This window comes from Talpa europaea (assembly GCF_964194135.1).
Source record: "Talpa europaea genome assembly, chromosome: X".
NCBI classification, from domain to species: domain Eukaryota; kingdom Metazoa; phylum Chordata; class Mammalia; order Eulipotyphla; family Talpidae; genus Talpa; species Talpa europaea.
In genome coordinates, this window is record NC_140081.1 from 1,679,763 (window position 1) to 1,694,103 (window position 14,341).

Sequence of the window (14,341 nt, forward strand, 5' to 3'; positions counted from 1 at the left end):
AGCCACAAGCTCCCGAGGCGGCAGAGCCACCCCCCTCCGCGCCAGCCCGCACCCCCTAGTCGCACGCACGGGAGCAGGGGGGGCCCGCGCCCCAGCTTGGCCCCGGCGCCGCGCAGCTCCCGTCCTTGGGCTCCGGCGGGGGGCCCGGCGCCCCGCGCCCCCCCGCGCGGCGAGCCAGGTCCTGGGCAATCACGTGCGCGGGTTCGTGCCTGGCACCCGCCGTCACGTTACCGCGGCCGGCCCGGGAAGGGGGCGCTTCGTGCCACGCCAGCCGGCCCCCCACCCCCGGCCGCCCTCCTCTCGGGGTAGCCCCCACCCCAAGCCAGCGCCCGCGATGGGGGGGGGGGCTGGCCGCTTCCCTGCGGGGGGACGGAGCCCACCAGGCCCCCGCGCCCCTGCGCGCAGCGCGCGCCCCGGCTCCGGGCCCGGCTCGGGCAGGCAGGCAGGGGCGCCCCGCTCCCGTCCTGGCACTGCAGAGGCGCCCCCCGGCTCGCCGCGCTCCGGGCCGCGAGTGGCGGCGGCGCTACTTGGTAAACACATCACACCCGGCCCGCGGCCGCGCGGGGAGCTGGGGGGGCCGGCGCCGGCGCCCCGGCGCGCGCCCGGGCTTCCCCGGAGCCCCCGATCCGACCCAGCCCGGGCCGCCGCGGACAGTGCCCGGCGCCGGCCAGGGCGCGCGGTCCCCGGTGCGCACCGCCGCGCGCCCGGCCGCGGCGACAGATGGACAAAGTCCTGGCCAGCGTGGCGGCGGGTGGGGGAGGGCCGGCTGCCAGGTGAAGTGGGGTGCGAGCCCGGCGCCCCGCGCCCCGCGCTGTCCGGGCGCCCGCGCGCGCGGGGAGGTGGCCGCGGCGCGGGCTGCACAGCCCGGCCGCGGGGCTGTCAGGGCCCTACCTTAGCCGCGGAGCAGGAGCCCGCGCCGGGGGTGCGCGCCCCGCACAGGCAGGCGTCCCCGGGGAAGTGTGTGCGCGCCGGGGTTCGGGATGGCTCCGGTCCGGGCGCGCATCCCAGCGGGGCCGGCGCCGCGGCGGGGTGGCGGCCGCTCCGGGGGAAGCCGCGGGCCCGGGGCGCGCTCCGGTCGGGGCTGGCGGCGCGGGCGGCCCGGGCGCAGCGGGCAGGGCAGCGCGCACGGAGGCGAGGGCTGTGCGGGCAGGCGGGCGCGGGGCTGCGAGAAAGAGCGAGCTGGAAGCCCCGGGTCCTGCAGGCGCTCGCCTGGCCGTCCGCGATTGGCCCCAACTCCGGGAAATTTACAACGCCAGCAGCCAATCGCGCGGCACCCTCGCCCCATCAGTACGGAAACCACCGCCGCGGCGGCGAGCGGGTGCGCAGAGCAGCTCAGCCCAGGGCAGCGCGGCCGGAACGCACCGAGCCCCGGGCCCCGGCCGCGGAACAGGTGGGCGACGAGTCCCCGCGGCCACCGGGCCGGGGCGCGCCGGAGGGCGCCCCTCGGGGGGGGGCCCGGGCTGGGCGCGCCCTCGCAGGGGCGCGCCAGCGGGGCACCGTTAACTCTTTGGGGTCCCCCAGAGTGTCCCGGGAATGAGGCTGGCGGCTCGGTGGCCACTGTGACTGTCCCCCCCCACCACCCCGCAGGCCCTGCTCGCCGGGTTGTTGGTTTTTATTTGGGGGCGCAAAGTGAGAGGGGGCAGGGGGAGGGCGAGGCGCACGGATAGGTGGGTGCCTCTTGTGGGTTTGCGTGGGCGCTCACGGCCTGGAGAAATAAAATATTGCAGAGGAAGCTGGATTGAGCCGGGTTCCCTTCAATGCCCTCTGCGCCCCCCCCCCCTCGGGCCCCGGGTTCACCTGCCCTACCCAACTTTATTTGGTTTAGGATTTATTTATGTGTGCATCCAACAACTGGGGTGCAGGCCAGAGATGTGGGGGGAGAGGAGGCACCAGAGACAGAGTGGGGAGCAGAGCAGGCAGATCCTCTGAAATGCACTGCTGAGGGGAGCAGCGGGCACACAGGAGAGGTCTGCTGTGCCCTGCGGGCAGCAACCTGGCCAGTGGGGCCTCGAACTCGGGCCGCAGTGGCTGGTGACAGCCGGATGGCACTGCTTTTAACCCCTGTGCCACCAGGGACACCCCAGCTTTCAAGGTGGGGATAGGCCTGGTGTTCGAGGGAGCTGGCTTTGCAGCGTGACGTCTGAAGCCCCCACTTGGCTAAGCAGGAACAGGCTTTGGTGGTGTGGCCGGGAGCACCCCTTGGCGACAGATTCCAAAGCCAGAGAGCGGAGGCCCTGCCCCCCTCAGCCCCCACTTAATTCTGCAGGGAGATGCTTGGCCTCTGCTTTGCTGCTGTGAAATGCAGGAGATAAATTGCCTCTTGACAACAGTGTAGGGCGTGACCCGCGCGTCCAGCCAGCCGCGTGCCTGGGGAAACCCTCCCTAAGCGTTTGCCTTTCTTCAGGTTCCCTCCCGAAGCTGTCCGTGTGTTTGTGGCACAAAAAGGCGCCCCCCAATGATTCCCGCATTTAGCAAACGTGGGCGTGTTAGCCTGTGTGGTTGTTTGGGGTGCAGGTGCAATGAGGGCTTCCTCAGGAGGCTGAGACCGGACGTGGACGATACGGGGGATTAGGGATGGACACCCCCTAATGAGTTTGCCCTTGTTGGGGTGTCCACTGTGCCCGGGGAATCTCAGCGAGATGATAGGTCCGTGGAGCTGAGGGGTAACACAGCACGCTCACCCGTGTCGGTGCAACATGTCTGTGCAAGAACAGAGCAATGCTGACCTGTCTGTTTTCTCAAGGCGGGCGTGAGGAGTGCTTGAGGCCTAGACGGACGACGGACGTGGACCAGGCAGTGGTCTCCCGCCCTGTCCGAGGGCTGAGGTGCTCACGTCCTCCTCCGGCGGGGACGCTGGCTCAGGCACACGGCCCGCAGCAGGTGATGTCCGGGCACCATCACCATCACACTACGCCTCGGTTCCATCCCCGGCCGGCCAGGGGGCTACCCACAGGGCGCAGCAGACCTCTCCTGTCACCCGCTGCTCCCCTCAGCAGTGGGTTTCAGTAGATCCAGCTGTCCTGCTCCCCACTCTGTCTCTGGGGAGTCCTCTGGCCTGCACCCCGGCTCTTCTACGCAGAAAAGATCCAGTAAGATACTGCAGTGTCTTCACATTGCTTTCCCCCCACATCCGTGATGTATGTGTCGATACAGAAATACACGCCAGGATGTAGCCCAATAAGAACAAGTTGCAAAGGTGCGCAAAAGCCCGGATGGGGTGAATTTATAGGGATTCCCCCGTGGGGGCGTGGAGAGGATAGGGACAAGGCATCGGGAGCTCAGTTCTCTAAGCGCGGGCAGAAGAGACATCGATTGGGGCAGAGTGGGGGCCCCGTGGGAGGGGTGACGGCAGAGCAGCACCGGCCACACGCGGGGCTGGGTACAGAGGGGATAGGCCAGAGCGGGGTGTCCAGAGTGAAGGGGAGAGACATGAAACCAGAAGGTGAGACGCACCTGGGGCCTATTTATGGAGGCTCCTGAAGGTCACGCTGAGGACGTGGGATTTATCCAGCGGGTGGAGGGTCAAGGACATATCTTGTTTTATTTTTTTAAGATTTATTTATTGACGCATACAAGAGCCGGGGTGCGGGCCAGAGATGGGGGTGAGAGGACTCCCTAGAGACAGAGTGGGGAGCAGAACAGGCGGATGCACTGAAATGCACTGCTGAGGCCTGCTGCACCCCGTAGGTCAGTTCGTGCCGCAGAGGCTGTGGACAGCTTCCCAGTGCCGGGGTGAGCCGCTGGCGCCGCCAGGGAGGCCCAGAAGTAATTAGAATGTATCATTTCATGCGTTTTTATAATTTTCTCTCATGCGTAGTCTCTCACGTCAGCCGTGACGAAATCCCAAGCAGGCCAGACGGTTAAAGCAATGAATGCAACCATAGGGTTTTAAACCCAAGACTCGTCAAAGAGCTGCAGATGAGCGGCAGGCCAGGCCCCATTGGAAGTAAATTCTGGAGAACGGTGGAAATTGGAGAATATCAGCGAACCATAGGATAAGAGGGGCTGAGGGTGTAGGGGCTGGGTTTGGGGAACGAGAGTGCCGTGCAATGGCTGTTGGTGTGTGTCCCTCCCTCAGCCACGTTCTCAGAACACGGTGTTGATGTTACGGAGCTGACCCCGTCCGCAAATGCAATCTGGGTGACGCCAGGTGCCCTGGAGGAAGATGAGAAAAATCCATGAGAGCTGAGGTTCCAAGGGGAATTCAAAGGCCCAGGGGGGGAAATCATTCGAGAGTAGCCAAGTGTGGAAAAGACAAACACAAGTGGCAGAGGGAGAAGTTCTTTGGGGCTCCCACTTTGCGCGTGAAGACATCTGTGGTCTTGCAAGCCCACCAACGCCAGGATGCAGGGCTGGTCAACCCTGAGGCAGTTGTAGGAACCTGCATTGTTAGGGTCACCTTCTCAGTGAGTCTTTTCCTTGAAATGAACCCCAAAAGGCTGAAGGTGGTGAGTTTAGGGGAGGTTCTCAGCGTTTGTAGAGAAGAATAAGGAGACATGGGCCAGGTGACAACATGGAGGACGGGGAACATGATGGATTGGAGTCACCGTTGCACGGGGCAGAGGAACAGCTGACCTTTTAGGGGATGAGGGTAGATGAGTTGGTTGGGAAGCTCTTGATGGGATGGCTTTCCTCAAGAACGCTCTAGAACAGGAGAGAGCGGTGCCTCTACTTCTGCAATGTCCATAAACCGAAGTGAGGCCGGAGACTCTTTTAAACAATAACAACAGATGGGGGACACAGAGTTGCCCCCAAAATTAGGAACTAGGATGGAAGGAAAATGAAGACATTGGCTTCGGAGGGGGAACGGATGGAGCGGGGTCTTTGGAAGAAGGAGATGTCGCCTCCTTTGGAAGCTCAGAGTAAGATCAATAGCTAGGAGAGCTCTTCCACTTTGCCCTTAAAAATTTGGTGTAAAAACTTCAGAGATCGGTAGCTTAAAAGGAGGGCTGGGGCTTGGGGGATGCAACATGGAGTAAGTGACCAAGTGGCCGCTGAGATGAATGGGCTGAGGTCTCTGGTAATTCAAGGAAGCAGTTGGCCAAGAATCAACGGTGCATAAAGATTTTTAGGGCCCAGGAGATGGACAAGCACGATTGCTCGGGGGAATCAATAGATTATTGACAGCCGTCAACCGGATGCTTCAGATGGATGGATGAGTGACGTCCCGATGAGGAATCCGAAACCCTGGCTATCGTTTGTAGTGAAAGAAGGAAAAAGAGAAGAGACAAAGTCAGAGGGAGCAGGGTTGTTTGGAAGTAGCTCGCTGACCGTCAGTCATAGTCATTTATTTAATGGATGGAAGTCTGAGAACTCTTGGGCGTTTGAGGAAGTCCTTGAAAGAACAAGGCTGGCTAAGTAAGACGTGGTCTGTGCCCTCAAGCCACTCGTTCTAAGATGTTTTGCTCAATGACCTTCCTTATCAAAGCAACGCGCTCCTTTTAATGGGATTTATTGATTTATTGTATATTTCATTTCACTTTGTAGACAGTCTTGGAAATATGGCCGTGACAATTTTACGTGAAGGGACAAATATCTTGGGTGGTTGCAATTATATGAGGCCAATTCTAGAGCATGAACTTTATTAAATCTGATAAAAATGGGATTAGAAATGATGTTTAGATTGTATCTAGATAGATAATTGATGGATGGATTGGTGAGTGGGTGGGTGGATGGATGGATGGATGGACAGGTTAATGGATGGATTTGTGGGTGGGTGGGTGAATGGATGGATGGATGGATGGGTGGGTGGGTGGATGGATGGATGGATGGATGATGGATGGATGGATGGATGGATGGATGGGTGGATGGATGCATGGACGAGTGGATGGATGGATGTGTGGGTAGGTGGGTGGGTGGATGGATGGATGGATGGATGGACAGGTAGATGGATGGATGGATGAGTGGATGGATGGATGGATGGATGGATGGATGGATGGATGGATGGACGGGTGGATGGATGGATGGATGGATGGATGGATGGATGGATGGATGGATGGATGGACGGGTGGCTGGATGGGTGGATGGATGGATGGACGGACGGGTGGATGTGGACGGTTCAGTGGATGGAGGTGGATGGATGGATGAGAGACAGATATATATTACACATGACTAATATACCTGGAGTACATAATGTACTCAGAATATTCATATTTATCCTAAAACTGGAATTAAAGGCTATTTCCGACTATAAAATAATAGCAGATCGAAAACGACAAATACACCAAAGACCTTAAAAATATTTACTCTCTTGAATGTGAGCAAATTCCATTCCAACTAATTTCATACTCCAATTTTGCTAAATAAGCTTTGCCCTTTTGCTGATACGACATAGACTTCAGACCAGGTGATGCCGAACTATCATAAATTCCAAATTAATGTCAATCGTGGAAAGATGTTCTTCTCCCGCACGTTGGGCGTGTGTGTATTTTCTTAACGTTTCTATGTAACGATAACAATTTCTTTGGAAGAGGCTGACGTTCTCAGCTGTCCCCATCGTTTTTTTGGAAGTGGAGTATCTCATGAGATTAATAGAACATTAAGGAAATAGAGGACAGTGTTTGTTTTCGAAGAAGATGGTGAATTCCTCAAATTCATATGTAGATCTGAGAAATAGGAGCGTGAGGTCCTCTGCAGGGCTCTGCTCCCGTGTCCGGAAGCCTCTGTCCTTCCGACTCAGGGCCGTAAACCCATAAAACACCATAAATTATGTAAGATGCATCCACATTACAGCTGTCTTTCCATCTGATAGTTTAAATTCTCCCCTTGGTTATTATTTCATCATTGGGCATGATTAGCGTAAATGACTTTTAAATGGGCCTGATTTCTTAAAAAGTGCTCGAGCTCCTGAATTTCACTCCATTCGCTGGGGATGAGAAAGCCATTAAGTATTGCTTTTGTCTGAAAACCAAAGCGATTGAATCCCAATACGTGGCCCCAAAGAGTGAAGAGTTCAGTTTTAAATGAGAGCTGGATGCAACTTTCCAGTTATTTCCAAAGATATTTTATGAAATTCTTACTCCAGATCCAGATCCCTTTGACTAAGAACACTTTGAAATTATGAAAATATACACACAAAACTCTCTCTTTCCAAGCAAATAAATATATGTGTGTGTGTGTGTATAATATATATATGTAGTATGTGATATAATTATTATAGTATATATGATTATAAGCATATTATAGACATTATATAAATATAAATATACATATTACATACACAATATAGGAAGATTGATTATAACATATAGGGTCATATGTACTATATGAAATCATTTTGTATTATATGTAAATATATGATTTTACTTAATAGAGACACATTATGTACAACTTATATAGAGATAGAAACATTTTGCATTTTATATATCTGCCTATAACATGTATATATTTATACACACACACACACACACACCCCTACATGATAGGTGTGTATCCATCCATCATACACACACACATATGTTAGGACTTTATATTCCCAGAATGTTTGATTTATTCCCTATTCTGTCACTGTATCATTTTCCTACTTTCCTACCTTCGTACCTTATTCTTCTGATAACCTGCATTTTAAAAGGAAGATGTCTAGGGCCTCCCTGGTAGCACAAGGGGTTAGGACACAACCTATGAAGCTGTTCGCAGCCACTGCAGCACGAGTTCCATCCCCGGCCGGCCAGGGAGCTACCCACAGGGCCCAGCAGACCTCTCCTGTCTCGCCCACTGCTCCCCTCAGCAGTGCATTTCAGTAGATCCACCTGTTCTGCTCCCCACTCTGTCTCTGGGGAGTCGTCATGACCCCCACATCTCTGGCCTGTACCCTGATTCTTGCATGCATAAATAAATCTTTAAAAAATAAAATAAAAGGCAAAAGTCTAAGTGTGTAGGTTTCTTAAAATGTTAAAAATTCATCTACCCTATGACCCAGCAATCTGGATCCTGGGTATCTCCCCAAAGCATACAGAATCACTGATTTGAAGGGATAGATGCGCCCCATGTTCACTGCAGCACTATGTACATTAGCCAAGCTAAGCTCCGGGAATAACCTACGTGCCCATTGGCAGGTAGATGAGGGAGATGGGGGTAGATACACACTGTGGAATACTACTCAGCTCTGAACAAGATGAATATGTGACATTTGTGCAACGTGGATGCAGCTGGAAGGGATTATTCCAAGTAAAGTGAGCCACAAGGGTAAGGATAAATACAGGATCGTTTCATTCCTATGTGGAATATAAACAAAGCAAAGGAGCAGAAAAAAAAAATCTGGCCGTAGGATTGAGGTCCCAAAGAGGGGATGGGGTCCAATGGACTGCAATGGAGGATGATGCGTGCCTTGGAGCTGACATATTTCTGAAGACGTGTGATCCTAGACCTCAAAAGCATCACCAGCATTGTCCATCCATGTCCCCTCCATAAAAATAATTCTCTGAAAAATATTCCAAGAAAGCAAAACCACGTAAAACTGCCATGACTACAGTTTTATCAGCGCAAAGGCCCTTTCTCTGTCGATGACCTGGAGCAGTGATGCCCGTAGAAAAATGGACGCTCTCCAGGGAACGTGACATGGTTTCTAATTTCAGCTTGCTTAACACGGTCGTGACAGAAACATTATTAGGACACTGGTTCTCTTTTGTGCTTTGAAACCCAAGCTTCAGTTTGGAATCTCAATTTTTCAATAATTATATTTTTCTGTTATTCATTGTGGCCGCCATCTTGCAAAATGGCGGTTTGCATGAGACGTGCCTACATAGATGCCTGTATGTGCCTATGTACATGCCAGGGACGTGTCTACCCATGTGCAGAAAGGAAGATACCGATTCCCGCCAGTGGACGTCTTTACAGTGGGGACAAGTGACCGTTGAGTAGAAAGCTGTGGCGTGTTAGTAACACGGTCCTACTTCTGGACCGCTGCCCATCCAGCCTGCATAGAGAACAGCTGCTCTTGTTGCACCGTCAAGAAGTACACAAACACACAAGCACACACATACACACTGATGGGGTGTGTCACAGACAGCCCGGAGTCCCTGAGGACGGACGCTGTGCAATCTGATCAATAAAATAAACAAAGCAGCATTGGATTATAACCCAACGTTGAGTCTCATTCTCTACGTCTCATTCTCTACGTGATAGAAACAAATATTTGAATACATAATAAACACAGCGGGCGCGTGACGCGGGTCAGTCTGCTCAGAGCCGTGCAAAGAATGTTTGCAAATGCCCCGCCCTGCAGGAGGGAGAGTGGAGATGTGCACGGGATGCTGTGGGCGAACCCTCCTGCCTCACGGGATGCTGTGGGCGAACCCTCCTGCCTCGGGGCCACATGCAAACAGGGTGTGGCGAGGGAACTGGGCAGTGGAGACACTGCTTCAGGCGGTGACCAAGGTGGACGTGGACCCTGGTGAGTTCCGATGACCGGCCCGTCTTGGTCTCAAAGCCCCTCAGCCCCAGCCCCAGCCGTTGTCACAGAAACGCGTCTGTGGAGGGCAGGAAGCCACCTCGGATTCCAAATCCCGTTGTGCCATGAACTGGACTTCCCGGGCAGGGAGCTGCTGGTGTTCTAGGGCAGCCCCGATATTGATGGGATTTGGAGTCCCCAGTGTCTTTGGCTTTGGCCTGGGGTGGGGGTGGAGTCCACAAGGCCTGTATGGGATCAGCTTTAGGACAGCCTGTTCCCCCTAACACTAGGAACGAGGGGGCAGCTGAGCAGCCATGGTTAGTCTAGACCTGAACACGCCTGCGCTGGGGCTTCTTCTTGGCTCTGCAGCCCTGCCTGGCACCCCTGGGAGGAAACGCATGATGGAGAGACACACGGAGACGCCTGGAATGAGCCACGGGTGAGCCTGGGATGGCAGCTGCCAGCTTGACTTGTATTTTGTATCTGTCCTGCCCCAGGTTGGCCGAACCCCGTCCTTGCTGTTCCCCGAGAGAAGGTGCCGTCCACGTGAGGCTGAGCCCGCCGGCTGGCATTCGCCCCCGAGGACACGGGTCACGTTTAGGGTTTCGTTAGGAAGATCCTTTCTTCTCTGTCTACGCCCATGAGGTGAGCGAGCATCTTGCACCCTCAGACTCTGCTCCTTTTGGACTCTGTGCACGGCTGGCAGGGTCCCTTTAAATCGAGCACCCCTTCATAATTCGGGGTCCCTGGTACTTCTCAGTCACATGCAGGCTCCATGAGAAAAACATGCCGGCTGAGGAAACGCAAGCCACAAAATGCCTGACTATCCAGAAAACTGTCAAGGTCACCGGAAAAGCAAGGAAAGTCTGAGAAACCGGCACAGTGAGAGCAGCCCAGGGGGAGAACTGAAGACGTCAGGATTGTGGGTTCTGGGACACAAAAGGGGGTGAGGAAAGAGTTGGCCGGTGAGCAGGGGGTGATGCTAGGGCTAGTGACCACTAGTGACCGCGACGTGGCCCTGTCACGGTGAGATGCGCCCCCGAGGGATGCAGGATGTCAGTCATGGGGACACAGGCCCGTGCGGCCTGTCACGCTCTTCAGTGCACTTGGAACTGTTCTAAAAATAAAGCTTATTAAAATGTGCGCGTTTCCAAACGTACGTATCTGTGGAATAATTGCTGCAGCGGGAGGTGGTCACGCTACGCAGAGTTTCTTTAATGAAAGTCCACTTTGCGTTTCCGCATCATGAAGTCGCAGCCACCGGCGGGTTAAGGGACGGACGTTGTTTTGTGTCTGGGCTGGGGAGAGGCTCTGGGTGGCCTCCCTGAGGGTGTCTCTGAGAAGGTGCAGGAAACCCAGCTGGAAAATGCGTGTCCGAGCAGCAGGGACATACACAGATGGACAAACGTAAAGGGAATATGCGTAGCCCGCCAGGTCGGAGGCTGGGCGACCACGACTCTGTGGCAACTCATCTCTGTGTCGCATCTACTTAAATTGGGGTTTGCTTGATTTTTTTTTTTAAAGATGGATTTATTGATGCATCCGAGAGCTGGGGTGCAGGCCAGAGGTGCTGGGGTGTGTGTGGGAGGACTCCCCAGAGACAAGTGGGGAGCAGAACAGGTGGATCCACTGAAATCCACTGCTGAGGGGAGCAGGGGGGGACAGGAGAGGTCTGCTGCGCCATGTGGGTCAGCTCCCTTGTGGGGTGCGGTTGAATTCACGCTGCAGAGGCTGTGGACACCTTCACGGTGCTGAGCTCAACCCCTTGCAGCGCTGAGGCCCCGTCCCTCTGATTCTTACCCCAACCTTGACCGCCCTGGGGACCTGAGACCTCTGTGTGGGCGCCTGGGGCTGACCCTCCAGGCCACCAGGGCACTACAAACACTTTCCAGACCTGCAAGCAAAGGGTCCACATCAGGAGGGGCCAGCCAGGTGCCACCAACCCCCCACACCCAGCCTCCACCCCCCAAAGGGATTTGCAAGCAGCACCGCATTAGCATAAACCCTCAGGAACCGAAAGTTTTGCTTTGAATAACAAGAGGCCCCTTTCACCTGGGGCTCAGGAGCTAATTCGGGGACTGGGGCTGGAGAGGAAAAGGCATCACAAAAGTGGCTTCCTCTGGCGCTGGGCGGCCCAGAGTCGGGGCACTGGGAGCCTGGACCTGCAGGGAGACCAGATCCCTGCTTCTGAGAAATCCCAACGTCGTAGGAGCTTCAAGGCGCGTTCCTGCTCCCGCACGGAAGCAGAGACCACGGAAGGCTGAAGGAGCATCCCGCAGAAGATGCTCATATTCTTGGGTTCAGCTCACGAGGAAGGTAAGTGGGTCAGGCCGAGACTAAGGTCTAGGGCAGCCTCTGCACCCGGAGTGGGCTCTTATCTGCCTCCAGGGCCAAAAATTGGTCCTGGAGCTGCAAGCAATCCTTCCTCTTTTTATATTCATTGTAAAAATTATTTTAAAGATTTATTTACTTGTGCATGCAAGAGCTGGGGTGCAGGCCAGAGGCGCGGGGGTGAGCGGACTCCCCAGAGACAGAGTGGGGAGCAGAACAGGTGGTTCCACTGAAATCCACTGCTGAGGGGAGCAGCGGGTGGCCCAGGAGAGGTCTGCTGCGCCCTGTGGGTGGCTCCCTGGCCCCCTGGCCGGGGATCGAGCTCATGTCGTGCTGCAATGGCTGCAGGCAGCTTTATAGGTTGCTTCGTAGGTTTCGTCTTAGCCCCTTGCGCCACCAGGGAGGCCCCTCCTTCCTCTTGTTTTGTGTCAATATATGTATTTGCATAAATATATCAAAGGCAGAATGTGTTGGTGGCGTTGAAACAGCACAGGGAGGGGAGTTGAAGGATGCGGATGCGGGGGCAGGAGCTGGTGGTTTGAACAATGGGTTAGTCAAACCCTCCTGAGGGCACTAAACCCAACAGCTGAGGGAAATATTCCGAGTTCTCTAAATAGCGTCAGCCTTCGCGGGGAGCAAAAACCAGTAAATAGGAGTTGACAACAAATATGGACTCAGGAGAAGGCGACACCCGGTGTGTTGGCGGAACGTGCTCGTGGCTTGAAGGATGATATGCTTGCAGCATAAGGCGTGCAGAACAATATGTATTTTTTAAAGATTTATTTGTGTTTGTTGATGCATGCACGAGCCGGCGTGCTGGGCAGAGGTGAGAGGGTTCACCCGAGACAGAGCGGGGCGCAGAACAGGCAGACTGACCGAAGACGCTGCTGAGGGGAGCAGCGGGGAGGCAGGAGAGTCTGCTGCGCCCTGTGGGTAGCTCCCTGGGCGGGCCGGGGATGGAGCTCATGCTGCAGAGGCTGCAGACAGCTCCGCAGTGCTCAGATTCACCCCTTGCACCCCCGGGGAGACCCCAGCTTCTGGTAGTTTTTCACAGGCGTCCGTGTGATGTGCTTTGGCCGTGATCCGACGTCACAGATGACCCTTGTTCTGCTCAGACTTGGGGCGGCTCTTCCGGCCTCTCGCTAGGTCATGTGCCTGTGATTGCAAGTTTATCCATAGTTTGCTGATCGTGTTTAAAGGTCCTCCGAGCACTGGAGAGAGCCCCTTCTGCAGCTAAATATGCAGCCGGCATTGGCTGCACCCGCTCACCCCCTGGGCACAAGCAACCTCCCCAGGAATTAGAAATTCCACCCGCGGCCACCACCACCACGGAGCCCTAGAAGCATCTGACTCCGTCTCCAGCGGGGTGAATTGTTATTCTGAGCCATGTGGAGTCGCCCGGAGAACATTCCGCAGCTGTCCGTGCAAAGCAAGGCCTGGCAAACTTTGATTCTGGCGGGAGGGCAGAGGCGGCACACGCTCCCGACAGGATGTGCCATGGCAGAGCCTGGGCTCCTGCGCCTTCTGGAGGTTCCGGCTCCTCTGCCCCGTCACGGGGTTCCTAAAGGCCACGCAGGATTTCAGTGGCTTTTACTGCACCTTTGATAAGATTCCGATCTCAGAGCAGCCCAGGTTCTCCCGCTGGAGTGGACGGTTCAGAAAATACCGTGATTGGCTCGGGACGTCCGCGGAGGGTGAAGAGCTGGTTTTCACGGGGGAAAAACACAGGCAGGAAACAATGTGTGCAATGAACGACAGGAATGTGCCAAATTTGATTTCTTGGGGTCAAGTTGGACGTTGCAAAATACTCCGGGAAGAGCCGTCGCGTGTTTCAGACGCTGGGTCACGCCTGGGTTTTCAGCTGGGGGTTTTCCTACGAAATGTCAAAGTTCTCTCAGCTGCTTTTAGGGCCAAGTTCATTTTTTAATTGTGTTATCGGGGAGCGGCGATTCAACGGGATGCCTAGCAATTTTGTGGGGATGTAATGGGGGTGCTACAGCTAAGAGAGGAGGGGTTTAAAAATCCCCAACGCTGGAATCTCAGCACGCGTGTGGGTTGCAGTGATGTCAGCCAGGATTTGGTGGTGATTGGCAGCTTCCAGAACAGGTACTGGGTGCACAGTGGGTGCATCCGTCTCGGGGTACAGACACTATTTGGTCAGGTGCAGACAATCTCTTATTAAAGATTTATTTACTGATGCATACAAGAGCTGGGGTGCAGGCCAGGGATGGGGGTGAGAGAATTCACCAGAGACTAGTGGGGAGCAGAACAGGTGGGCCCACTGAAATCCACTGCTGAGGGGAGCAGCGGGGAGACAGGAGAGGTCTGCAGCACCCTGTGGGTACGTCCCTGGCTGCCTGGGATCGAAGTCGTGCTGCAGAGGCTGCCGATAGCTTCACGGTGCTGAGATCAACCCCTTGCGCCACCAGGGAGGCCCCGGTGCAGACAATGCTGAGGTAGCGGCCATATCCCACCAGCTGAGCCAATCCCGGCCTGCTTCCTGCGCTTCCCAAGTGTTTGGGGTCGGGACTCCCTGAAAATGAGGTCAGTGTTATAGGATCGTCTCCCTCCTTTGCATTCGTCAAAGCCCTGAGGTTTGAGACGGTCGTTGTTTCAGCCGTT